At 43.1% G+C, this 25,840-nt stretch overlaps 1 long non-coding RNA gene across 1 annotated transcript; it reads right to left on the reverse strand.

Moving 5' to 3' along the window:
• Positions 1-230: 230 nt before the first annotated feature.
• LOC131737296 (uncharacterized) lies at positions 231-18,685 on the reverse strand. The gene is made up of 3 exons (XR_009328903.1): positions 18,481-18,685; positions 1,879-1,957; positions 231-1,236 (listed from the first exon to the last, which is right to left on the reverse strand). It is a non-coding gene; the product is annotated as an uncharacterized LOC131737296 (long non-coding RNA).
• Positions 18,686-25,840: the final 7,155 nt, after the last annotated feature.

The following is a 25,840-nucleotide window of genomic DNA, read 5'->3' on the forward strand; positions in this document are numbered from 1 at the left end:
CTTGGTTCTTTTTCTACCATTCACACTATCCTTCTGTTCAATCTGGGGTCGATTTTCCTCTTGCGGCCGCGCCCAGGGAGGTTGGCTACAGTTCCATGGACCTTAAACTTCGTAATAATATTTGCAACTGTTGTCACAGGAACATCAAGCTGCTTGGAGATGGTCTTGTAGCCTTTACCTTTACCATGCTTGTCTATTATTTTCTTTCTGATCTCCTCAGATAACTCTCTCCTTTGCTTTCTCTGGTCCACGTTCAGTGTGGTGCACACAATGATACCAAACAGCACAGTGACTACTTTTCTCCATTTAAATAGGCTGAATGACTGATTACAAGATTGGAGACATGTGTGATACTAATTAAAGAAACTAATTAGTTTGAAATATCACTATAATCCAATTATTTATTATCTTTTCTAAGGGGTACCAACAAATGTGTCCAGGCCATTTTAGAATATCTTTGTAGAATAAGCAATAATTCATCTCTTTTCACAGCTTCTTTGCTTTATTCTATGACATACCAAAGGCATGCAAGTATACATGATAAAATAGCTTTAAATTTCATCACTTTTCAGCAGGAATGAAGTATTATTTCAATGAGCTGTAAGGGTACCAACAAATTTGAGCACGTCTGTATATAAGGTGTGGTAACCAAATTTAGATCTATATTTCTGTAGATATACATGAAACAAAAAAATATAAGATGTAAGGATTTTCCTACTGCTCTGATACAATTTAAAATATACACACAGAGACTTAAACTGTTCATTATTCCAGTAAAGTATACTGTAGCCATTTACATTGCATTGTTTTTTACAGATGTTGGAAAGCCTACCCACACAAGCTCAGCACATTTGAATAATGATATGAGCATTGCTTGTGAGTGAAGGATTGTCTTAAAATGACTTTTAAATAGTAAACTAATGGCCTACTTTCAGCTGCTTCATGTGTTTGCTGAACATGTCTCAACCTTTAGTTTCACCTCTGCTATTATGAAAATCAAGGCAATCAGTATTTGTAAAAAGAGACAATCGAAAAAGCAGCAAACAGATAATTTATCAAACACGTTTCTCCAACTCCGAGATTCCTTTGGGTCGATGTCTTCTGCAGGGAAATGACGGAGAGTCCCTGATGCCAGCCATGCTTCATGTATTTGCAGGGCTGATGATGAATGCTTCAACAGCAAGAACATCAGGAATTTATAGTAAGTGGTCCAACACATGCCAAGTGTATGCTAATCTGGAAGAGAAAAACTCCCTTGAGTGCTAACAAATCATTCATTTATCAATGTAATTAGCTGATAGCCGGTTCCCCATAAAATAAAAGCATTAAACTCCTTGTATTATGTGTGAAGCACATCCTTAACTCCATTCAATTGCTTATCTCATTTAATAAAAAAATGAGTTGATTTGGAGCCTAATTGTATACTCTAAGCTAGACATTTGAAAGCTATGCTGTCCATTTATACTGTGATCTCAAAGTTAATACACACTTATTGACCCATAACATCTGCCTCTTTCTGTATTTTATCATTACAGAACTTGTAGACAAAATTAAATAAAAAGTACAAAAGTCAAAGTCACCAAATGTAATTTCCCCTAAACTTACGCAAACAGTATTCTCTTTTATTGGATTGATCCCACTCGTTATAGAAAAAAAGTTAAAAAAAATGATAATTGTAATTTATAGTACATCAGGGAAAACAGCACTTATAACTGGGGCAATTAACATGTTCTTTTCATTGAAGCAAATACATTATGGATTGCATTAACACAGAATGTACCTGTACAAGTTTGAAGCTGTGAGCTTGAGAGGTAATTATAAATATGTTAATGTGAGGTATAAATGTAAAAGAGGTTTAATTGTGCACTATCATTATACCTTAGCCAGACCCACATTGACAGCGTCATCCATCATGGCTGACATCTGGGAGGGCTGTGATAGAAGAAGGATGTCACTTCTGAAAAACATATTTTTCATTAAAGCACAGCTTTATGCTGTCAGGGATTTGCCTACATGATTTCCAGAGGCTTTTACTTTATCTAATAAGGCTCAGTTTTGCCGAGCTTGTAAGTTTATCAACACCATTTGAAGTCTCTCTGTGTTTACACATTTGCAGCAGTTGTGTGTTGTTGTGTGTTGTTTTAATTACATTAACACGTTAACAAAGCATCATTCTTATATTAGGTCTAAACAACTTAAGTAACCAAATGTTCTGCGACACCATATTCTGGGGTTAGACCAAAATGAATGCCTGCAAAATAAACACATGCATTACAGTATGCTACTAATACTTTTGTCTGTTTTTTTTATGCGAATGACATCCCTGAGATAGATAGATAGATAGATAGATAGATAGATAGATAGATAGAAAGGCTATAAATAGCGTAGATTCTCATACATCACAAAGTACAGACTTCATAAGGAGCAGTCGTATAAGGGATAACTCCGTATGGCAATTATGGAGAACAGATCACAGTTTTAACCAGAGACACAGAAGGAAACTGTAGTGAAATCCCCCAGAGCAATTTAAACACTTTACAGACCAATCACACCAAATCATCCTGGCTACCAGTGGTGGCCCTACAAACTATTCACAGTGTTATGGTAAGTGTTTGTAATATTTTAAATGTATATACTTAGATATACATAGCTAAATATGGAGTCATAATTGTTTTCTACTTTGATGTCACAGGAGCAAGGTTGTATGTCACAGTGTATATAATTTTAGTCACAGGTAATAAAAACAATTAATATAAAGGTAAAGTAGAAACACTAGTCCTGGTATATGAACAACAGAATAAAACCATTAAAAGTTGCTAATGATCCTTTCATAATCAAACCCTGATCTACATAGTACAACTTCTATGATTCACTTTTAACGAACATGATTGCCCTTGCTGCCTAGTCACTTGGAAACTTAAAAGGTTCTTACATACTGAGTAGTGGTGGTTATCAGTATCATATTAAGCAAGCAAAACATGACATTTCATTGGTAATGGATATTCATGTAAGCCACAGTTTTAGTAGAGCCAATATTAAATATGGAATTCCAGGTGATTCCTGAGATCAGGAGGAGAAGCTTATTTTTTTTTAACGAAGTACTATTAATATGTGCTTTGTTTTATGGTTACTCGGCAATGCGGCCATCGTTATAACTACACGGTAATATGAACTTTATAAAACAAAATGTGTCTGGTAAAACAATTAACTCCAAATCAATTCATTTTCAAAAGAAAGGCTATAACTACTATAATTATTATAAGAGAAGAATGTTGATACTAAGAGCTTTAGAACCTGAAGTTAAAGCTGTATTGACTGAGCTGCACATTTCCGTGGTTTTATCAATAGTAGTCTAGAGGTGTGTATATCTCCACTATACTATATTTGTAATTTATATTTATAGAAAAATATACAATAAAAAAAAACCAGATTAACATGTTTTGAGATTTATTCAGAGAAGTGAAAGCACTTTTCTGAGTTTCATTGGCTCTGCTTTATTTTTTATGAAGTCGTGCGATAAGTATTTCTTAACAAGATATTTGCAACAGGATTTCAGGAGATAAGGAGGTGTACTTCTGTCTCAGTAAGATGACAATTCTTCAGTTTGTCCCTTGAATTTGATACATTTTTAATCATGAAACAATGCTAATCGTACCAAACTGGCACAGGCCTGGAACTCATGTTTCCCAAGTCTAGAACAGTTACCTGATTTCCTTCAGCTAAACTGAAGTAAATGTAATGCAGGTACTTCCCAACCAGAACAGCAGAGGAGGAGTGAGAGAGAGACCCCTCTCCCCTAAATAATGATATTAAGAATATGTATGACCTTACACCTCCATACCCCACAACTTGTGCATTTCAATTATTTGTTCAGAGGATCTATTATAATTGCCTGGTATAAGCCTGCCTTTAGCATGCAAAACAGAAGACAGTGCAAATGCTATATGGGCGAATTAGAACACTTATACATTTATCAATTAACCGGGCCTCTTTATACAGCTTTCCTTTTCTATTCCAAGAGGCTTCAGCTTGCTGACATCAAAGACAGGATTATGTAAAAAAGAGAAAAACTTGATGTCTTCGTTTGAAGTCATGAAATGTTCCTCTCCCACGCAGAATAGCCCTCCCTACTTGTACTACAACAAAAAAAGAGCTCAAACCCAGGTGCAGGAAACCAAGATTAGTATATTAAGACACAAGTAATCTCCCCCCAAAAAGTGTAAAAGACCAGTAGCAGGCTTGCCTGCTTTGTTCTGCAAATCAGTTTGTCAAGTCAGTGTATAAAAGTTGAAAACATTATTATGCATGTAGTTAAGAGCTAAGCTTGTTTACTAAATGTTTTAAGTACATTGAGGTTAAACAAAAAATACGTTATTAACTCTCATGGTTGTACTGATTATATACACACCTACTACATATTATATATATATATATATATATATATATATATATATATATATATTGAAATTTATTGGAATAACAAAGCATTATATCAATATTCTTAGTATATGCCTTTACGCTTAATTTTAATGGAACTTGCCAATTGTAATTAACAGTTCTTACAATGGAAATCCTAAAGATATTTAAAAATGGATAAGTGAAATTATTTGCTTTCAGACACCAAACAAGTTCTGGATTGTATACAAGCTTAAATAACCTATTAGGAATTCAACATCTATGTTATTTTAATTGTTTCAATAGTTATTATTTTAACTTGTTTGCTCAAAGTGATTTTGAAAAATAATATTAATTATATATGTGTGTGTATATATATATATATATATATATATACTGTATATATAATGTCTTCTCTATTTATATTTAACACATTATTTAGCTTAAACAAATAACGTTTTGTTTTCCATCTGTTCCAGGTTTTTTAGTCATTGTGCATTTTTAGATTTTTTTGTCTAATACTAATAATTGTATTTATACAGATTATACAGACAAGGGATTTGATGCCAGTACTAAAAATGACTTGTTCCTTTTGCATCCTTTTTTATTTGGTAGCCTGTAGGCTTGTTTCCATGCAATTAGCCACTTGACATTACATTATTTGAATAGTCCCAACAGGTATTCAGATGAAAAAACAAAGCTTTTTATTTCAATAGCTTTGTATTTTCTAAGGGAAATAAGAATTGCAAGAGAGCTGTCTGAAATTTGGCCGCATAATAATAATAATTTAATGGTGGAACAGTAAAGAGAGTCTATAATAAGTTTAGTAGGATATAAAATAAATACTGTACTGTGCCAGGTCAGTAGGAAAGACCCTGCACATTATAAAAGAGGGAAGGGCAATGCCCTGCTATAAAATGTATATTTTGTATTATTATGATTTATTGTTTATAAATGATGGTGAATAGCTGTGTGTGTCATAAAAACCTTGTGCAGAAGGTGACCATCTCCCAACTTAATTCATGTTTTCATATGGTGTCCTGCGTGGAATAAACCACAGCCTCCGAGTCAGACTAGGGAAGGACTGCATTTTTTATTTATTTTTGAAAAGCGTTTTTATGGGAGAAAAAAAGGGAAAACACGGCAGAAGGCGGCAGCAGCAGCAACCTCCCCAGCGTTCCGGGGCCCAGGAAGGGCCGCTGGGATGAATACTTCGCCTAGCGGAGATATTGAGGCGAGGGGCCATTCCATCCTCAACTGGACGACCACCTGCACCTTCCTAAGCTGGAGGAGGATTGCTTGCTACTCCTATCGTCACCTCCATGGAAGGGCTGCCTGTTCCCACCTTCATCACCAGGGACTACCCTCCTGCCGTCACCTCACAAGGTGCCTCTGTTTCAACCACCAGAAGGAGAGCTGCAAGAGCTGCTTCTGTTTCCACTGCCAGAGGGAGAGCAGCAGGCGCTGCCTCTCCTTCCACCGCCAGAGGGAGATCAGGAAGAGCCGCCTCTCCTTCCACCACCAGAGAGAATTCATGGGCCTGTCTGGAGTCCGATTGAAGGAGACCCCCCATGGACTGAAGATGTATTGCCCAGGGATGCCGAAGCCGCACCGCCACACGAGGGAGACAATGGGCTGGACGTGAGTCCGACTGTTGTGTCCACGTCCACAGCTCAAGTGGGAGGAGGCCAAGCGTCCACAGCCCAAGAAGGGGAACCCCACAGGTCCAGAACAGCAGAGGAAGAGGGCCTGCTGTTCCCGCCTCAGCCAGCAAAGGGAGAATGCCTGCTGTTTCAGCTTCCATCACCCTGGGAGGATTGGTTGTTGTGCCCACCTCCACCAGCAGAGGGAGAATGCCTGCCGCTCTCACCTCCACCAGCAGAGGGAGAAGTGGAGCTCCCGTTGCCACCTTCTTGGGTGGAGGCACCCCTTCCAGCGTCGCCTCCCAAGGGCCAACTGCCGCCGTCTGGGCCAGAGGCTCCCCTCCTGGCTTCACCGCCCGGGGATGCCTGCAAGTCACCGCCTGGGGATGCCTCCAAGACACCACCCGGGTACACCTGCACGTCACAGCCCGGGGATGCCTCCAAGACACTTCCCAGGGATGCCTGCTGTGCTGCTTCGCCTGGGCAAGCTGTCTCTTTTGCTTCTCCTAGGGTTGCTGCCGGCTCTGCTTCGCCTGGGGTCGCTGTCGGCTCTGCTTCGCCTGGGGTCGCTGCCAGCACTGCTTTCCCAGGGGTCGCTGTTGGCTCTGCTTCGCCTGGGGTCACCTGCTCGCCGTCGCCTGGAGGTGGTTTGTTGCTGACCTCTGGAGATGTGCTGGGGCTGGGGGAGCCAGCCCGGAAGCCATTAATGGCTCTGCTGGCAGCCGGTAAGTTGACAGCCTTTCCGCTGTCAGCTAGGGAGCTGCTGGTCGTGAAGGAGACCACCCCCCAAGCAGCCGTTCAGCTGTGCACGGTCAGCCTGGCCGCTGCCGATGGTTGCATTGGAGGAGGACCTCCCACCGTGGCCACCACCCTTGACCCATTGCTTATAAAAGGGGGAGGGCAAAGCCCTGCTGTAAAATGTATATTTTGTATTATTATGATGATTTATTTTTTATAAATGACGGCGAATAGCCGCATATGTTTTGATCTTGTTTGGCAGCATGTATGGGGTTTAAAGCCCCATCATAAAAACCTCGTGCAGAAGGTGACCATCTCCCGAGTTAATTCATTTATTAATTGTTGCTAATCGGGAGATGGTCATCTGTATAAAAAGCCTGCAGTTTCCTGTGCTCTGGGTGGAGAGTAGTGGAGAGAGCGAGAGCGAGAGTCTGAAACAAAGTGAACTAAAGATAAGGATCAGTGAAGGCAATTGTCAGCTTGACCTTAGTGTTCTTTTGTGTTCGTGATTTTTTTTTTTTTTTTGTTTCACTACTTAATTTGCTCTGTGTGTTTATATTTGTTCAAATATTTATTTTACATTTAATTAAAATACACCTGCCAATCAGATGTAGGACATTTGTATCGGTTATATAAAGCAACAAAATCAAAACCTGTGGATTCAAGCTGGCTTTTTTAAATTCCATCTTTAATTGTTCACAATATTTATACAGGTCTCGTTGCTGTGCTTCAGTCTTTGGGGACCTTCAAGTGGAAACGTATAACACACCCATAGAAAATAAATGAGAAATCTGTAAAGAAATTGCTACTTAAAAAAATGAGTAATTTAACACCATGGTCACAAATGTATTTCAGATGAGAAGTGCAAGATCTTAATTTTGTTGACGAAGCCCTTAATATGACACTTGAAAGTGATTGTCTAAAAGATTGCTTATACATTATATACTTATACATTTATACATAAAACATGTACAGTCATGTTTTATGGAATAAGAGGAAATAGAAAGTGAGGACACCTGCATTAAGTGGTAAAAAGTGTCTGCATCACAATAATGTCACTGGGGCTCAGTCATTTGTTGTGCTAAAGTGGGGATTATAGCGATGTGGCCATTTGCACTGCAATAAGACATTCATCCAGTGTCTTTCACAGTGTGAGACTGATTGGGGTTTCCTCTCTTCAAAAAAAAAAAATACTGGCAAGTTTCCTTTCTGTATCTATTTTTCCCTTTCTTAGTAGTCAACGTATTTACTATTCAATTAAATAATCAAGATTTGGTTTTCAAGCATCACTGTGAACCTGTACTTAAGCACAAAGCACTGGGGAAGTGTTAGGAACTGTAATGCTTGACTTGTAGTAATGATAGGTACAAAAGTATATAAACAAATAAATACATTATATGATGCAATGGTCCAGCCTTCAAGTTTAAGTTGGCATGAGCAAATGTGTGTTTTGCCAGAATCCCTGGGGTTTTTTTTGGTGTGGGAGTTAGGCATCTTGTCTGGATACAATTAAGTGGGCCACAGAGCACCATTTTTTTGTTCACAGTTATATCCAATACACAAATTGCCACTGAATTTGCAAGTAGTCTTGCCACGAGAGTAATTTTTCAATCTGTGAAATTTTCTTCATGATTCAAAGATAGAGGAATTCCCCGATAGACTTTTTTTATAATTAGCAGCTGTCTTAGGGAATTCAAGAAGGATATTTTATATCTTTTTTTTTTTTTTTAACTAAAATTCAACACAACAGATAATAAAAAAGGAAATAATTTAGGAAAGATAACCACATAATAGGACTCATATTTATTTAGTTATAAAACAAATGCAGAATAAGATGTCTGTGTTATAAAGTACCAGCGCAGCTTTTCTTCAGTTCAGATACTGTATCAAAAGGGAGAGACAGAAACAGAAGTTAAACTGAGAAGTTGTTTACAGATTGAACAACACCGGTATTGTATTTACTGTAGAAATATTGCATGAATCACTAGTATAGGGAATTTGGGGACATGCTGTAGGAGCGTTATATCTGAGGCGCGTCATAAACAGGAGCCTTATAGCGAGGGAGCACTGTATAACTAATTATTGAAATTATTGGTAACTGAAATCCAGACGAGGCGACGCAGGAGTTGCATAATTGGGGGGGAGAACGTCCTTTATTAATAATGTGCACGGTAGATTGATTATCGTAGAAGAATAAGGGCTTTTTTGTGCCATATTGGACCCCAAAGATAGGCTGCGCTGACTACAGAGATAGTTCGAGGAGGGCTGTGGATTTATTCTGAGGGGATAGAGATTGGAGTTCCAGAGGCCAAGCACGGGAGAACTATTGACTGAGAAAAACGCTGCCAAAGCCGATGAAGCGAGAGGTCATGGGGGGCAGAAATGAAGTTGTTGTAAAAGAGGGAAAGGCTGTTCCAATGCTGCAGGAGGGAGGACCACATCCTGATGTCTTTTCAAGCTTTACATGATATATTGATGTGGCTGTTGAGATTTGTACTGTCGTGGAGAGAGCAAGGAGATGGGATATGAAGGTCCTGCCTTGAGGAATGATGCGAATGGTGAAATTAAAATGTCCCAGGAGCGAAAGAAGGTCCCGTTTTGAAATAGTGTGGTCGATTTGGAAGGATAGAAAGAGTGCGCAGTACTTGTTCCAGTTTGTTGGGAGGAAGGTGAGCTTCAAAATTGAGAGTGTCCAAAGTTTTTCAGAGGAATTCATGGGAGTGGACTGGACCGATGGTTTTCTCCTCTGACAGAGGGATGGCGGCTATGGAGAAGAGGGACCTGAGTTTCGTGAGTGCTGCTGGGGGTCTGAGGGAGGGGAGATAAGGAGAAAATCTTCCAGTAAGTGCAGCAGATAAGAGATGTGATATGAATGTTGAGAAGAATCCAGCAGAGGGCTTTGGAATCAAAGATCTTGAGGCTCCTGCGACATCCAAAAGTTAGTTGAGTTGCGAAGTTAAACTGCCCCCGCCAATGGACACCGAAGAAATGATGGAGGGAAGGGAGTACATGCATAACTTTGAAAGCATCGGAAATGTTTGCTTTGGCTATCGAGGATCCCCATCCAGATGATTTAATAGAATAGATAGCGTCAGAGATGATGATGTAGTGAAAAGAAAAACTGGTCCGAAGGAATGAGAGAATTGATGCTGCTGCTGGAAGAACCATGAGGGGCAGAGAGGTCAAAGATGAGTTTTGGGGGGGGGGGTTGGAAAAGGGGCCCTACATGAACCCTTTCGATGTCTCTGAAGCAAAGAGAGAGTCGACGACTTCGGGTTCCTTTAGTGCAGATTGTAGGTTTTTAGAATATAGGGAGAATGATGGGATGAATTTTAATCCAGGGGAGAATCCATTGCAAAGCCCAAAAAATAAGATAGTTAACAAAATTTTGGTCAGGATGGTTCTGGAGAGTCTCAGATAAAACAGGGATGCTGATGGGGGTAGATGCCATGAGGAGGGTTGATTGTCATTTACGGTGAAGTGGGCAGATGGAAAGGGAATGGGCGTCGCCACAGAGACTGCACATATGGAGAAAATGGCAGTTTGGATGAGCAAATTGAAGAGTTAAAATTGTTGCACAACAGTCTGCCACTGGAGAATTTTATGTGTCTGTCATGTGAATATTTGAGAGCTGAGGAATTAGGTAGGGCTGAAGAATGGAGAGGTGTAACTGCTGGGAGGCGGTTCCTGAAGGGAGGGGAGTTGAGAGCAGGGGCGGGGTGAGATGAAGCCCATGAGAAGGCGGCTTTGGGGCAGAGAGGAGTGGAGTGGGCAGTGGAAGTACATACACCACAGGCGGTTGCACAGAAGCCACTGAAAAACCTATTGAAGAGGTCAGGATCAGGTTGGGACCAGTCTATGAGGGTGTTATCTAAAGCGAGCCGGGATGCTGCTTTGGCAGAAAATGCTTTGGGGTACTCAAAACAGAAAACGCAAGAATTAATTCAGCTAGTGTAAGATTTTTAAGCAGTCTGAGATCCCAGGATTTAAGGGTGACAGACGTATCTCCGCGGTCAACTATCCTATGATCCAGAAATTCGGATGTAGTTGCTTGCAGCTACGCGCCCCTCCTAATATGGTTACCTTTCGGTTTCCACCTACCACCGAGGTGGCAGATCTAGGAGGCAGCTTACCTTCCCCCTTACACAGCGCCCTTTCTAATTTGGAGGGAGATTTACAGCATCGATCCTTTCTCTCTCTATCACACGGAAGGATTGCTGATTCTTGCCCCCAATGAACTAGGCTTCATTGGCTCAAGCAATCAAGAGTAAAGTACACAGATAACAGGCATGTCCACCATATACAATCAGTCAAATCAAATTTATTTTGTATAGCGCCTTTCATGCCAAGGCATCCCAAAGCGCTTCACATTACAAATAAATATACTATACAATAATATAATATAATATACAATAAAATAACAAAAAACATCAAAAGACAAATGGGAAAAAATAAATAAAATAAATAAAATACATATTAACAAAATTCTAAAATAGGTCATCCCAATCTACAAAAAGGCCTCTGCATAAAGATGTGTTTTAAACTTTGATTTAAATGCATTTATTGGAGTCAGCTTTACGGATTTCAATGGGAAGATTGTTCCATAATACAGGAACATAATGACTAAAGGCTCTTCCACCACAAGAGCTATGTTTTATCATTGTAGTCACCAGAAGCCCAGCATCAGCAGATCTCATCTGGCGTCCAGGGACACAAGGTAAAAGCATATCATTAATGTAAGCAGGGCCATTTCCAGAGAAAGCCTTAAATGTCATTAATAAAATTTTAAAAATAACTCTACTTCACTGGGAGCCAATGCAAGCGGGCAAGAACAGGTGTAATATGTTCAAATCTTTTTGTACCTGTCAGAATTCGTGCAGCTGTATTCTGAACCTGGTGTAAGCGATTGATAAGTTTACAAGGTAGACCAGCCAATAGGGTGTTACAGTAGTCCAGACGGGATGAAACAAACGCATGAATTAAAATTTCTGTGTCAGATTCTGCAAGATACAAATGGACTTGAGATATATTCTGCAAATGATAATAAGCAGACTTCACTACAGTTGAAATGTGATGCTGAAAACTAAGAGTAGAATCAAATAAGACTCCAAGACTTCACAGCTTGCAAAGAGCTATTGGGGGGGCTGCCAAAGGTCATTGGTTGTGGGAGTTTATTTAATGCTGTTTTAGAGCCAATTAAAAGAAATTCAGCTTTATTTGCATTTAACTGCAAAATAAAACAAAAAAAATGACATCCAAGCCCCTATTTTGTCAAGGCAAGTTGATAGCTGGAGTTTACGTTTACATCATCTGAACTCATTTTAAAATAAATCTGAGTGTTGTCGGCATAAGAGTGGAAATTAAAACCATGTTGTCTGATCACATTGCCCAGCAGTAGCATATACAAATTAAAAAGTAAAGGACCAAGAACAGAGCCCTGTGAACCCCAGAAACAACAAGAGAATTAGCCGATGCTGATCCTCCAAAGGACTCAAATTGATGTTGAAAGGTTAAGTAGGACCGCAGCCAGGAGAATACTGTGCCAGTAATACCAATAGTTTTCTCATGACGATCAAGAAGAATTGTGTGATCAATGGTATACATCTGAGTAAGGGATAACAATCTCAAATTTTCACACACCCAAACTCTGATAGGTTAGCATTCTCTCACAAATGTAGTTTTCACTTATGACATAATATCCAGCATACTCACATTTGTACTCTCTTAACATCGAGTGATGTAATGTACATCTACAATATGCAGGTGGTTTCAATATTTTTTTGTCCAAGTAATGTACACTGCGTTCCAAGTGTTGGGAGGATATTGGCATTGGATTTATAGACTTAGGAAACAATCATATTCTGAGTAACTTGAAAGAAGGTACTACAGTGGTCTTTTATTGACGTTTTCTACCATTTTGCTTAAGAATGATTTGGTATCAATATATTAAAAAAGAAACTGTTTCAATTGCAAGCTGTTCTCCTTAATAGGATGCTTAGTTCTGCAATGACTATGGAAATCAGAAAAACGATTAAGGTACAATAGGCTTTCCCAGTGGACAAGGTATTAATGAGTTCCCCATCCTAGTTCCCTTTCACACACAGATACATGCACTCACCCACACTCACTACTGTGTTCTGGTGAGGCACTTGAAGCATACAGTTACTATCCCAAACCTCACAGTCATGGAATACTACAGCACTACACGTATGAGTTAAGGCTGAACTGAATATGACTCCATTAAATATGTCTTTGCAAGTACTGCAATAATTCCTCCCTTGACAGTCCCTAACTGTCCTACTGTAACTATGGATTATAACATAAAATATAGATAAAAACTTTTTTTTATTATCATAAGATAAATTAATATAAAGTATCACACTGCATTGAACATTGCACTCCTGCTAGGTTATGGAGGAAAACAGTTCACCCTCTTGTGCTTCAGTGAGCCCTAATCCCCAAAACATTACAAATTCAAGTTTACAATACTAAATGTATCGAGAGACAGGTGTATGGATTTTAAAAACTTATAGAACATATGATAAGATGCACAAAAGCTAAATTAGCACCATACAGTATGTGGACTATTCCTTGAGTGGTGCATACAGCACTACTGTATATTATTTAAAATTGTGGATTACTGTAAGACTATCTGAATGAATATTGTGATACCAAGAAATACAGTAGTCTCCGCGTATAGGAATACATTACGAGAACACCCTTGTGGCGAAACAGATTTTTCTCCATTGTAAATGCTCTAGTTTAAGGAACAGGAACTTCACTTAAAAGAACACCTTCTTGGCACCGAGCCCTGTGTGACAGTGTAGCCCTGTGTGAGAGCGAGCTCTGGAACGTATAGCCCTGTGTGAGAGCGAGCCCTGTGTGAGAGTGTAGCCCTGTGTGAGAGCGAGCTCTGGAACGCGTAGCCCTGTGTGAGAGGGAACTCTGGAACGCATAGCCCTGTGTGAGAGCGAGCCCTGTGTGAGAGTGTAGCCCTGTGTGAAAGCGAGCTCTGAAATGCATAACCCTGTGTGTGAGAGCAAGCTCTGAAATGCGTAGCCCTGTGCGAGAGCAAGCCCTGTGTGAGAGCGAGTCCTGGAAAGCATAGCCCTGTGTAAGAGCGAGTCCTGTGTGAGAGCGTAGCCCTGGAACACATAACCCTGTGTGAGAGCGTAGCCCTGGAACGCATAGCTCTGTGTGAGAGAGTAGCCCTGGAATGCATAACCCTGTGTGAGAGCGTAGCCCTGGAACGCATAGCTCTGTGTGAGAGAGTAGCCCTGGAATGCATAACCCTGTGTGAGAGAGTAGCCCTGGAACGCATAGCCCTGTGTGAGAGCGTAGCCCTGGAACGCATAGCTCTGTGTGAGAGCGTAGCCCTGGAACGCATAGCCCTGTGTGAGAGAGTAGCCCTGGAATGCATAACCCTGTGTGAGAGCTCTGGAACGCGTAGCGAGCTCTGGAACGCATAGCCCTGTGTGAGAGCGAGCCCTGTGTGAGAGTGTAGCCCTGTGTGAGAGCGAGCTCTGGAACGCGTAGCCCTGTGTGAGAGCGAGCCCTGTGTGAGAGTGTAGCCCTGTGTGAAAGCGAGCTCTGAAATGCATAACCCTGTGTGTGAGAGCAAGCTCTGAAATGCGTAGCCCTGTGCGAGAGCGAGCCCTGTGTGAGAGCGAGTCCTGGAAAGCATAGCCCTGTGTAAGAGCGAGTCCTGTGTGAGAGCATAGCCCTGGAACGCATAGCTCTGTGTGAGAGAGTAGCCCTGGAACGCATAACCCTGTGTGAGAGCGTAGCCCTGGAACGCATAGCTCTGTGTGAGAGCGTAGCCCTGGAACGCATAGCCCTGTGTGAGAGCGAGCTCTGGAACGCATAGCCCTGTGTGAGAGCGTAGCCCTGGAACGCATAGCCCTGTGTGAGAGCGTAGCCCTGGAACGCATAGCTCTGTGTGAGAGCGTAGCCCTGGAACGCATAGCCCTGTGTGAGAGCGTAGCCCTGGAACGCATAGCCTTTTGTGAGAGCGTAGCCCTGGAACGCATAGCCCTGTGTAAGAGCGAGTCCTGTGTGAGAGCGTAGCCCTGGAACGCATAGCTCTGTGTGAGAGAGTAGCCCTGGAACGCATAGCCCTGTGTGAGAGCGTAGCCCTGGAACGCATAGCCCTGTGTGAGAGCGTAGCCCTGGAACGCATAGCTCTGTGTGAGAGAGTAGCCCTGGAACATAGTCCTGTGTGAGAGCGTAGCCCTGGAACGCATAGCCCTGTGTGAGAGCGTAGCCCTGGAACGCATAGCTCTGTGTGAGAGCGTAGCCCTGGAACGCATAGCCCTGTGTGAGAGCGTAGCCCTGGAACGCATAGCCTTTTGTGAGAGCGTAGCCCTGGAACGCATACCCCTGTGTAAGAGCGAGTCCTGTGTGAGAGCGTAGCCCTGGAACGCATAGCTCTGTGTGAGAGAGTAGCCCTGGAACGCATAGCCCTGTGTGAGAGCGTAGCCCTGGAACGCATAGCCCTGTGTGAGAGCGTAGCCCTGGAACGCATAGCTCTGTGTGAGAGAGTAGCCCTGGAACATAGTCCTGTGTGAGAGCGTAGCCCTGGAACGCATAGCCCTGTGTGAGAACAAGCTCTGAAACACGTAGCCCTGTGTGAGAGTGAGCCCTGTGTGAGAGCAAGCTCTGGAACGCGTAGCCCTGTGTGAGAGCGAGCTCTGGAACGCGTAGCCCTGTGTGAGAGCGAGCTCTGGAACGCGTAGCCCTGTGTGAGAGCGAGCTCTGGAACGCGTAGCCCTGTGTGAGAGCGAGCTCTGGAACGCGTAGCCCTGTGTGAGAGCGAGCTCTGGAACGCGTAGCCCTGTGTGAGAGCGAGCTCTGGAACGCGTAGCCCTGTGTGAGAGCGAGCTCTGGAACGCGTAGCCCTGTGTGAGAGCGAGCTCTGGAACGCGTAGCCCTGTGTGAGAGCGTAGCCCTGGAACGCATAGCCCTGTGTGAGATTGAGCCCTGGAACATAGTCCTGTGTGAGAGTGAGTCCTGTGTGAGAGCAAGCTCTGGAACGCGTAGCCCTGTGTAAGAGCGAGCTCTGGAACGCATAGCCCTGTATGAGAGCGAGCTCTGGAACGCATAGCCCTGTGTGAGAGCAAGCTCTGGAACGCATAGCCCTGTGTAAGAGCGAGCTCTGGAACGCATAGCCCTGTGTGTGAGAGTATAGCCCTGTGTGAGAGCATATGCCTGCGTTAACGGATGTTTGTGCCTACAGACTACAGTTCCTATGCCGATCTGAACATGACCTGACCTAATGGCCACACTGCAAAACCGCAGGTGCCCTATCAGCCACAGGGGTTGCTGGTGCGTGGTGAACCGTGGATTCCCCTGCCGAACCTAAACCCTCCCTAGCCTGGATTCAAACCTGTGATCTCCAGGCTATAGGGCGCATCCTGCGCACCACTCGGGAGCCACCCGGGATTATTTATTTTATTAAGTAGATTTGAAAACTGGATTGTGAAGTGATGCTTTAATGTCTTCTGCAGATTTTTTTCTTGTGTAAACTGAAGATTTTATGTGTTGTATAAAGTATTGGAGTTTCTTTTTTAAATGTATTTGTTGCTTGAATGGAAAAAGTAAAATGTCTTTTTTTTGTATTTATTGGTCTGGTGTTGCTCTGTTGGGTTTATGCTACAGTGGTTCAAGTGCCCTCGTATATCCCAGGTTAAACAATTTTATATTGGTGTCACATAATTATAATATTTATTCTTTCGGCCTGTGACACACGTACGTATATAATAAACAAGTTTTCCTACAGAACCATAGCTTCAGCAAATCTGATCCTCATAGACTATGAATGGAGCTAAAATACCAGCACTTTAGGTTAATGATATACAAATTATCCAGTCAAAATATTTAGTACAGTACAATGTTGTACAATGTTTTAGACATTTTTAGAATGGGGTCTCCCCCTCTGCCCCTGTGTTATTTTGAATTTGTTTATGATTTATTTATTGTAAATATGACGGCGAAGCGCCACAGGGCTTGTTTATTGTTTTATTTAAAGTGTGTTCTGGCAGAGGCGAGAGTGGGTGCTCGTCCTCTACCAGGAATAATTAATAAACTTGTGCAGATTGTGGCCGAGGGGTAAGAGAATAATTGCTAGCTAGTTAAACCCCTCGGCCACGGTATAAAAAGCCTGCAGCTCTCCAGCTCGTGGTGTGGGTGTACGAGAGGAGCGTAGAGAGTGGAGAGAAACAAAACGAAACGAAAATTAAAAGACATAGGAACAGTGAAGGCAATCTGCCCAGCCTGACCTATGTTGTTTTATATTTAGTTTGTGTTCATGATTATTTTTGTTTACTGCTTTATTTTTGCTCTGTGAGCACAGTCTTTTTGTTTAAACCTTTGATTTATTTTTGTTATTTGAAAATAAAATGGCGCGCCGCATCATTTACTTTAAACTGCAGTGCCTGGTGTCAGAGTTCTTCCTTCCTGCTTCTGCCGTGACATCACCTGCTGTGAAAATTGGTGAGCACTTAATTCAGGTGGGATTTTGTGCTAATTAGTGCTGACAGTTTAAAATAAATGTAATATAATGAATTGTCTGTTATTGCATATTTTCCACATTCAAGATGTGTGGCAAAGTGCCCACCCCTTTATTTATTTATGTATATGTTTTGTATTATTATTATATTGTATTTTTGTGCAGGCAGACAAAGCCGTCCGGCTTATTTACTGTTTGAGACTGTCGGAAAACCGGTCTAATAATGTGTAGTCGGTGGGGATGGGGTTAAAACCCTTTCCCTAGTACCGATAATGTCGAGAGTAGGGATCTCCCAAAAAACTGATTAAGGAACTAAATTAATGTCTAATTGTTTGAATGAAGTGTACAAATTGTTAAAGATCCATTCTATTAGGACCTCCATCCTCATCCTCAGACCTTGAAACAGATGCTGAGTTTGTCAACCAAGAGCAGAAATACTGTCAGACTTCTTCCCTAACTCATTCTTTCAGTGAGAGAGGTGCCGCAGAGATCAACAGGGTTGGTTCCCTTTGAGTTGCTGTATGGGAGACCCCGAGGTATCCTTGATCTTATAAGAGAGGATGGGAAGACCAAATTAGCAACAGTACAACAAACAAGCAAGAATTGGGACCTTTAGGCCTGGAGACAAGGTACTGTTGCTACTTCCCACATTGGAATCAAAATTGTTTGCTAAGTGGCAGGGACCTTATGAGGTGACTCGGGCAATTGGTAAGTAAACTATGAAATGAGACAAACCTGTCATCGAAATGAACTTCAAATTTACCATATTAAATTTGAAGTTTGAAATTTGGGTAGGTGTGGAGTAGTGGTTAGGGCTCTGGACTCTTGACCGGAGGGTCGTGGGTTCAATCCCAGATTGGGGACACTGCTGCTGTACCCTTGAGCAAGGTACTTTACCTAGATTGCTCCAGTAAAAACCCAACTGTATAAATGGGTAATTGTATGTAAAAATAATGCAATATCTTGTAACAATTGTAAGTCGCCCTGGATAAGGGCGTCTGCTAAGAAATAAATAATAATAATAATAATAAACAGACTGAATTCACCATTACTGAAGAATGGGAACTTTAAGACATTGTTTATAACATAGAAAGCACCGCAATAAGAACTTCCTGTAAACATTGTATTATTTTTCTTTATCTGCCGGTTTAATAACTGTAAACTAAATGGTAAAATGTGAAACGAGAGTGTAGTTACCAATGTGGGGTGTTGGGATCCTGGGTCTGGGGGGAGGAGGAGATGATCAGGTTCCTGAAAGAAAAGAAAAAAAAAGCTTCTTTGTATCTGAACGGCAGGGGGCGGAGTTCATTGAATGGAGGCCTACGCTCAGTGAAATTGCAGCGTCTCTGTTAAGAAAGTAAATAAATTAATACTAACTTTAATCCAGCTGAGTTTTACAGTGGATTTGCACTTAAAATAATAAAGAAAGCTCTAACCGGGAAGTTAGCATAATTTATTTAACTAAGACTTTGGAAAGATGAAAGTAAAACTTACGAATGTGTGGTTGCCTGTCTATCTGTGTGTACAAAGGGAGCACGCATGATTGAGGTGTGCTTTTTGAAAATAATAGGGGACAAGCATAATGCAAGTCTATGGGGAGGAAAGTATCAAAAGGAAGAAAAATGGTTTAAGTATTTATGAATAGTGTGATAAGGTGGGTTAAGCTTTTTCACTGTCTTCTGGTGTAAATAAACACAGCTCACAATAATAAATGTATTTAAACGAGGCAGTGCCTGTATATTTATTGTCATGGCATCCTTTTTTTTTTTTTTTTTTTTTTTTTTTTTTTTTTTAACAGGGGAGCGCTGCAGTAACACAAAAAAACAAAACAAACCAACAAAGTCCTAACTCCACTTTGGAGTGCTAACTAAACTTTTGTTCTTTTTAACTAAATATCGGGGGGCTAAGCCATTTCTCGATCTATAAAAAGGTGTACCAAAACAAGTCCAAAAAAGTTGGGGTTTCCTCAGGTCTATACATCTATACACAGGACATAACCTTCCCACAGAAAACTGCCACATTGCCCTATTTATATACAACTATGTATTTAATTATTGACAGGTGCACCTGATTAAGAAACTCTGTTTCTTTCTGGTTAGTCATGTTTACCAACCTCTGGGCATTCTGGGGACTGTAGTCCTGCTACCTACTTTAAAACTCATAGGACTACATATTTTCCTCTGTACTTGTCATAGAGGGTACAAGCTACATGTTATTTGTGGTCCTATATCTCTACTCTCTATAATCTTTCCCTGGACTCTGTCACACTAGTTAAAAGAGATGTCATTTTTACATATTGCCTAATTTAAAGTAACATATACATATTATATTTACTTACTTGGTATGTTTCAAAGAGAGGGGCTAAGTTTGGTTAAAAATAGCCTGTGTCAAGCTCCACACTCAGATGGGTTTGTTTGCTAAACAGGTTGGTGCTGTGTAAAGAGCTGATTTTCAGAATATTGCCTCCTTTTACAGTCAAGTATTTATTTTGTGGTGTGGTCTTGTGTTTGTGGTGTGGTCTTGGCCACAGTTGTACAAAGTTCAGTTCTGTTCCTGTGTTCCTCACCTCTGTTTGGACAATAAAATAAAGCCACCTTGGTGCAACAAAAACTCCTCTGGTCATCACTTGGTACTATACAACATCTTATGCACACCGATCGCTAACAAACTTGTTAACACCCTTGAAAGAAAGGGAGCCCTGTTTATAGCTAATATCAACATGAAAGAGAATTTTGGTCCTGATGGCAATCCACTTAAAATCATTAACATTCCGATGGGGAACAGTTACTTCTTGATCAGAAGCAGGAGCTACAAGAGTTGGTGAAAAGGTTTGGTTATGTTTTTCTGATGTGCCTGGTAGAACTAATGTTATTGAACATGCTGTTGTTACTCCACTAGGTGTCAAGGTCAGGGAGAGACCTACCTGATTTCAGAAAGTCGCCGGGATGCAGTCTGCAAAGGAGGTGGGTGCTATGCTTGATTTGGGAGTCATTCAGCCTTCCAGAACGAGTGGTGCAGTCCAATAGTGATGGTTTCTGTGTGGATTTTCATAAGGTGAATGTGATCTCCAAGTTCAATGCATACCCTATGCCCCGAGTGGACGAACTCCTTGATAGACTGGGGAAGGCATGGTTTTTCTCGACTTTGGATCTGATGAAGGGATACTGGCAGATCCAGCTGACTCATAGCTTGCAAGAGAAAACTGCTTTCTCTACCCCAGATGGCCTTCCATTTACAGACCATGCCGTTTGACTGCATGGAGCCCCAGCGACTTTCCAGAGACTGATGGACAAGGTCTTATACCCCCATCGGACATATAAAGTCACCTATATTGATGATGTGGTGGTTTTTAGCTCTACCCAGAGAGATGATAGTATTAGTGTAACAGAGGACAGGGACCTCTTCAGGCTAGACTAGTTCTTTTGGTGAAGTTGAACAGATGCCTAAGGATAGGCTCACGGTCAGATGAGTAGACACGGGGAGACAGGTAATTCCAGAACGTGTGGGTTTATTCAGAACGTGCATCAAGTAAACAATCCGTGTTTATAATCACCAATGAGGAGATAATATTATCCGTGTTATACTAGTATCTGTGTTATACTAGTATCTGTGTAATGCTAGTATCCGTGGTCTGTAATAAACAAGAAACAACAGTTTCTATAAACCCTGCTTGTTCCAATAAACAAGGGATTAAGTAAACTAAGGAAACATTGCGGTTGGCAGAGTGAATATGCATGAGCTTACTATGCTATGTTTACAATCATTAAACTTAAATCTTACGTATAAGTACTGATATCAACTTAAAGGACGGTTTACTTGGCGCCATGACCAGGTGCTGCGATGTTTGGCCTTAGCATTGGAAGACAAGCGTAACATGACCAATAAGTTGCCACCTGTTCCATCAAAACATTACACACAAAAGACAACATTCCTCCGCCCAGGAGAGCAACCACCAAGAAAAGGTGTTAAACCAATCCTCGCCCAGGACAACTGGAAGCTGCTAGAGACTGGAATATGCTGGCAGATGTTGGTCAACGGCTTATTTTTCCACCTGAGATTGCCACCACTAACCTTCGACCAGATATTGTCTTGTGGTCTGGATCAGCACGCCTTGTTCACCTGGTAGAGTTAACAGTGCCATGGGAGGACGCTGTAGATGAGGCGTATGAGAGGAAGAAACTGCGGTATGCTCAACTAGCCACTGAAGCGGAACAGCGAGGATGGAGAGTTCGGGTTTACCCAGTGGAAGTGGGTTGTCGAGGATTTGTGGCACACTCTACAACCCGGTTTCTCAGAGACGTCGGATTCAGTGGCCAAGAGTTGCGTCGCACAGTGAAGAACTTATCTGAAGCAGCAGAGAGGAGCAGCAACTGGCTGTGGTTGAGACGGAAAGATTCTGGCTGGGGACAGGTAAGTAAACTGGGCTGAGTTGAGTGGGGGACGGAGGGGGGTGATGCTGGGACGCCAGAATCACCGTCGAGCCCTCTTGAGGTGTCGTGGGCTAGTCGACGAAACACTGAGGATGGAAGGTGCCCACTTGAAAACCCCAGAGATGTACCCTACTTAGCTCAATCCAGACGGTTGTCATGCTGATGCGCTGGGGAGGCCGCACTTTGGTTGATCCCCAGAGCCAGCATCGCAGCCGTTGTGTGTGCTGATGCGCCAGGGAGGCAAAATAAGCTGATCCCTGGAGCCAGCATTACACTTCAGCCATTAACACCAGACAGAAGGATATCTACATCATCATATGGAAGGAAACGTAAATGGATGGAGACGCATATGGATCACATTAGTTTACTGTAAAGCTACGTCTTAGTTGGTGCTTATCTTGGCGAGAGCCGAGTTCAAATCAGCATGAAGTTTTAACATCTACTCTCGTGTAATGGAAATCAAACAGAAATGATGATGAAATACTTATAACTAAGATTATTACTTACATTTCGGCACTGACGCACAGATAGATGAATTATTCGTGTAAGAAAGGGCTTGCTGACTCTCAGCCATCTATGACAATACAGAAAAAACGATTTTCTAAGCTGACTCATAAGGAAACTGTCTCACTAAGATGACGTGTATAAAGAGAACAATATAACATTCATGAACACTAGAGGGCAGCATTTAACCGTAAATCAAAGACTTTCTAACACAGCCGCCCCCAAATTTGTATAGAAAATTTGCAAGTCAGGAGGAAAGTCTCTGGCTGTTCAGTTGGTCTGGATATCCTCATCCTCTTCCTTGAGAAAGGGAAGCCGGATCAGTCTGGCTACTGGACGGATGTAGGCCCGGTCCCGGACCTGGACTTTGGCTGTTCGGATGCGACCATCTGGTCCTCGGTGGGTCTCTGTAACCTTGCCGGTCGGCCACAGAGCACGAGGTAGCTGGGGGTCAACGATCATGACAACCTGATCAACTGTCAAGTCTTTGCAGTCCTTGTGCCACTTCTGGCGTACCTGAAGATCTGGGAGATAAAGTCTTACAAAGTTGGCCCAAAAGTGGTCTGCAAGAATCTGGCTGTGGCGCCAACGGCGTCGGCCTAACAGATCGTTTGATGGGTATATCACCTGAGGAAGGGATGCGTCCCGACGTCCCATTAGAAGCACATTGAGAGTAATTGGATCCGGATCAGCTACATCTGAAGACACGTAGCCAAGGGGCTTAGAATTCAGAATCCCTTCAACTTCGATGAGGACGGTGCATAGAACAGGCTCAGTCACAGTACGGTCACCAAGCACCACGCGCAGAGCATTCTTCACCGACTTAATCTCACGTTCCCAGGTTCCACCGAAGTGCGGAGCGTTTGGCGGGTTGAATCGGAAGGTCACTTTCTGATCGGCAAGCTGCTGTTTAAGTGAAGGCTCCATGCTGGCGATAGCCTCTTGTAGTTCATTATCTCCACCACGAAAGTTGGTGCCTCGATCAGAAAGGATTTCAAAGGGCTTGCCCCGTCGAGAGACGAAGCGTCGGAATGCCATCAGGAAGGCATCCGTGTCGAGGTTCTCCAAGAGGTCAAGGTGGACGCAACGGGTCGTTAGGCACTTGAATATAATGCCCCAGCGTTTCTCTGTTCTCCGACCAATTTTGATGGTGAAAGGACCGAAGCAGTCTACTCCTGTAGACCAGAAAGGGGGCTTATAAAGGCGTAAGCGTGCAGGAGGCAAGTCTGCCATCTTCGGCACTTCAGGGTTGGCGCGCCACCTACGGCATTGTTGGCAGGTGTATTGGTGTCGGCGGATGGCCTCTCGGCCGCGTAGTATCCAATACTTACGCCTGATTTCAGCAAGGACTCGTTCTGGTCCAGGATGGAGAAGCCTTTCATCGTAGTCTTGTATGAGGAGCTTTGTTATTGGATGGCTCGGGTCCAACACAATGGGATGGATTGAATCTGGATCCAGGCCCTCAGCTCGGCGTAGCCTACCCCCTACTCTAATGAGTCTGAGGCACTGGTCATACTCGGGTGAAAGAGTCCATAGACGGCTATTTGCTGGTATATCTTTGCCTGTCTCAAGGGCATTCAACTCCCCTGAAAAGCTATCTGCCTGAACTTGCTGTAAGAGGAGGATCTCGGCCGCCATCCGGCGTTCAGCTGTCTGTGTGGAACTTGTATCGCTGCTGGCCGCCCCATCAAGGGACTGCTGTGTGGCTACGATCAGGTCATTCCAGGTGCTGAACTGACTAGGATTGGGAAGGTTGATAGACTGTTGTATGGAGACATTTCCACAGAACACTGCTTTCTTCAATTCAGCGGGATCCTCTCCATACTCCGCGGATGGTATTGACGGCCATTTCTCTGGTGGCTGAGACAGAAAGGGAGGACCATGTCTCCAGCAGTTGTGCTGACCTAGTTCTCGCAGGGATTTACCTCGTGTTATGTCGTCTGCCAGATTATTGGCCGTGTCCACGTAACGCCATTTTCTGACATCGCTGAGATTCTGAATCTCTGACACTCGGGTGCCTACAAATACCTTGTACCTGCAGGAGTCGGATTTCAGCCAGGTGAGGACAGTTGTGGAGTCGCTCCATAAAAGCACCTGTGTGATAGGCAGAGTCAGTTCTGTGCAGAGCATTTGGGCGAGCTGGGCTCCGGTGAGCGCTGTGCAGAGTTCGAGGCGTGGCATGGAAAGCTGGCGTTTGGGAGCTACACGGGATCTAGCCATGACGAAGCTGACGTGGATGTGGCCATAATTGTCTTCCGTGCGAAGGTAAGCGACTGAGCCATATATGCGCTCAGCAGCATCACAGAAGATATGAAGATCCCTCTTTGAGGTTGATACGTTGGCACAAGGTGGGGTGTAGCACCTTGGCATTGTAACTCTCGGTAGGTCACTGAGCTCACTCTCCCAGGTAAGCCATCGCTCCAGCAGACTCTGAGGTTTGATAGGATCATCCCAACCTCTTTCTGTCTTCCATAGATCTTGGACGAGTACCTTGGCTCTGGCTGTATATGGAGTGATATAACCAAGGGGGTCATATTGACTGGCGAGAACCTTATAAATATTCCTCATGGTTGGCTCTGGGTACTCTACTGGGCGGTGTTTATAGCCTATCTCATCTGTACTGCAGTTCCAGCGTAGCCCAAGAGTAGGTTCTTGGGGGTCCCCACTGCTCTGAGAGAGCCACAATTCACAGCTTTCAGATCTCGCTTCGGGAGGTAGGTGTTCGACTACAGAGGGCAAGTTGCTGGCCCACTGTCTGATTTCAAAGCCGCCGGATGACAGTTGATCGCGCATCTTGTCGATGAGCTGTTTAGCGGCAGCTGCCATAGTCAAACTTTGTAAGCAGTTGTCGACATAGAAGGCCTTGTCGATGGAGTCTAGGACATCTTCATTTCCATCACTGTTGTCATGTGCGTGCTTACGTAAGGCGAAAGTGGCACAGCAGGGGCTGCAGGTAGTGCCAAAGGGCAAGACTTGCCATTCGTAGACATTTGGGGGTTTGTCCCGTTCCATGCCTCTCCAAATGAATCTGAGCAGCGGCTTGTCTGCAGGCAGGAGGCGTACCTGGTGAAACATAGCTTTTATGTCACCACAGATTGCGACTTTGTGTTGTCTGAATCTGAGTAGTACTCCTAGCAGGGATGGACCGAGGGTAGGTCCCGGGAGCAGATGATTATTCAGCACTAGACCATCATGTTGGTAGGAGCAGTTGAACACCAGTCGGTTCTTGCCATTGTGCTGCACTACGTGATGCGGGAAATACCAAGATTCTTCTGAAGCTTCAACTTCTTCTTGACTCAGTATCTTTACATACCCTGCATCTACTAGCTGTTGGATTAGTTGGTTATGAACTTGAGCAAGTTGTGGATCCTTTGCAAGGCGTCGCTCCGTGCGTCGAAGGTTGGGGAGTACCGCCTCCTTCGTTGCTTGGAAGTGGGGGCTGTCTTGGACTCGAAGTAATGGTGTGGCGTAGCGCTGTACTCCTTTTTCGTCCACTCTGACGGTCTTTGCCTCCAGTAGTTCTATAGCCTGCTGATCTTGGTTTGATCGGGTTGCATGTTTCTCATTAATGAATGGTAGGGTGTCCACCTGCCAGAGTCTCTCAACATTCTTCAGCAGATCAG

Source organism: Acipenser ruthenus, chromosome 1 (genome assembly GCF_902713425.1).
Source record: "Acipenser ruthenus chromosome 1, fAciRut3.2 maternal haplotype, whole genome shotgun sequence".
Classification (NCBI taxonomy): Eukaryota; Metazoa; Chordata; class Actinopteri; order Acipenseriformes; family Acipenseridae; genus Acipenser; species Acipenser ruthenus.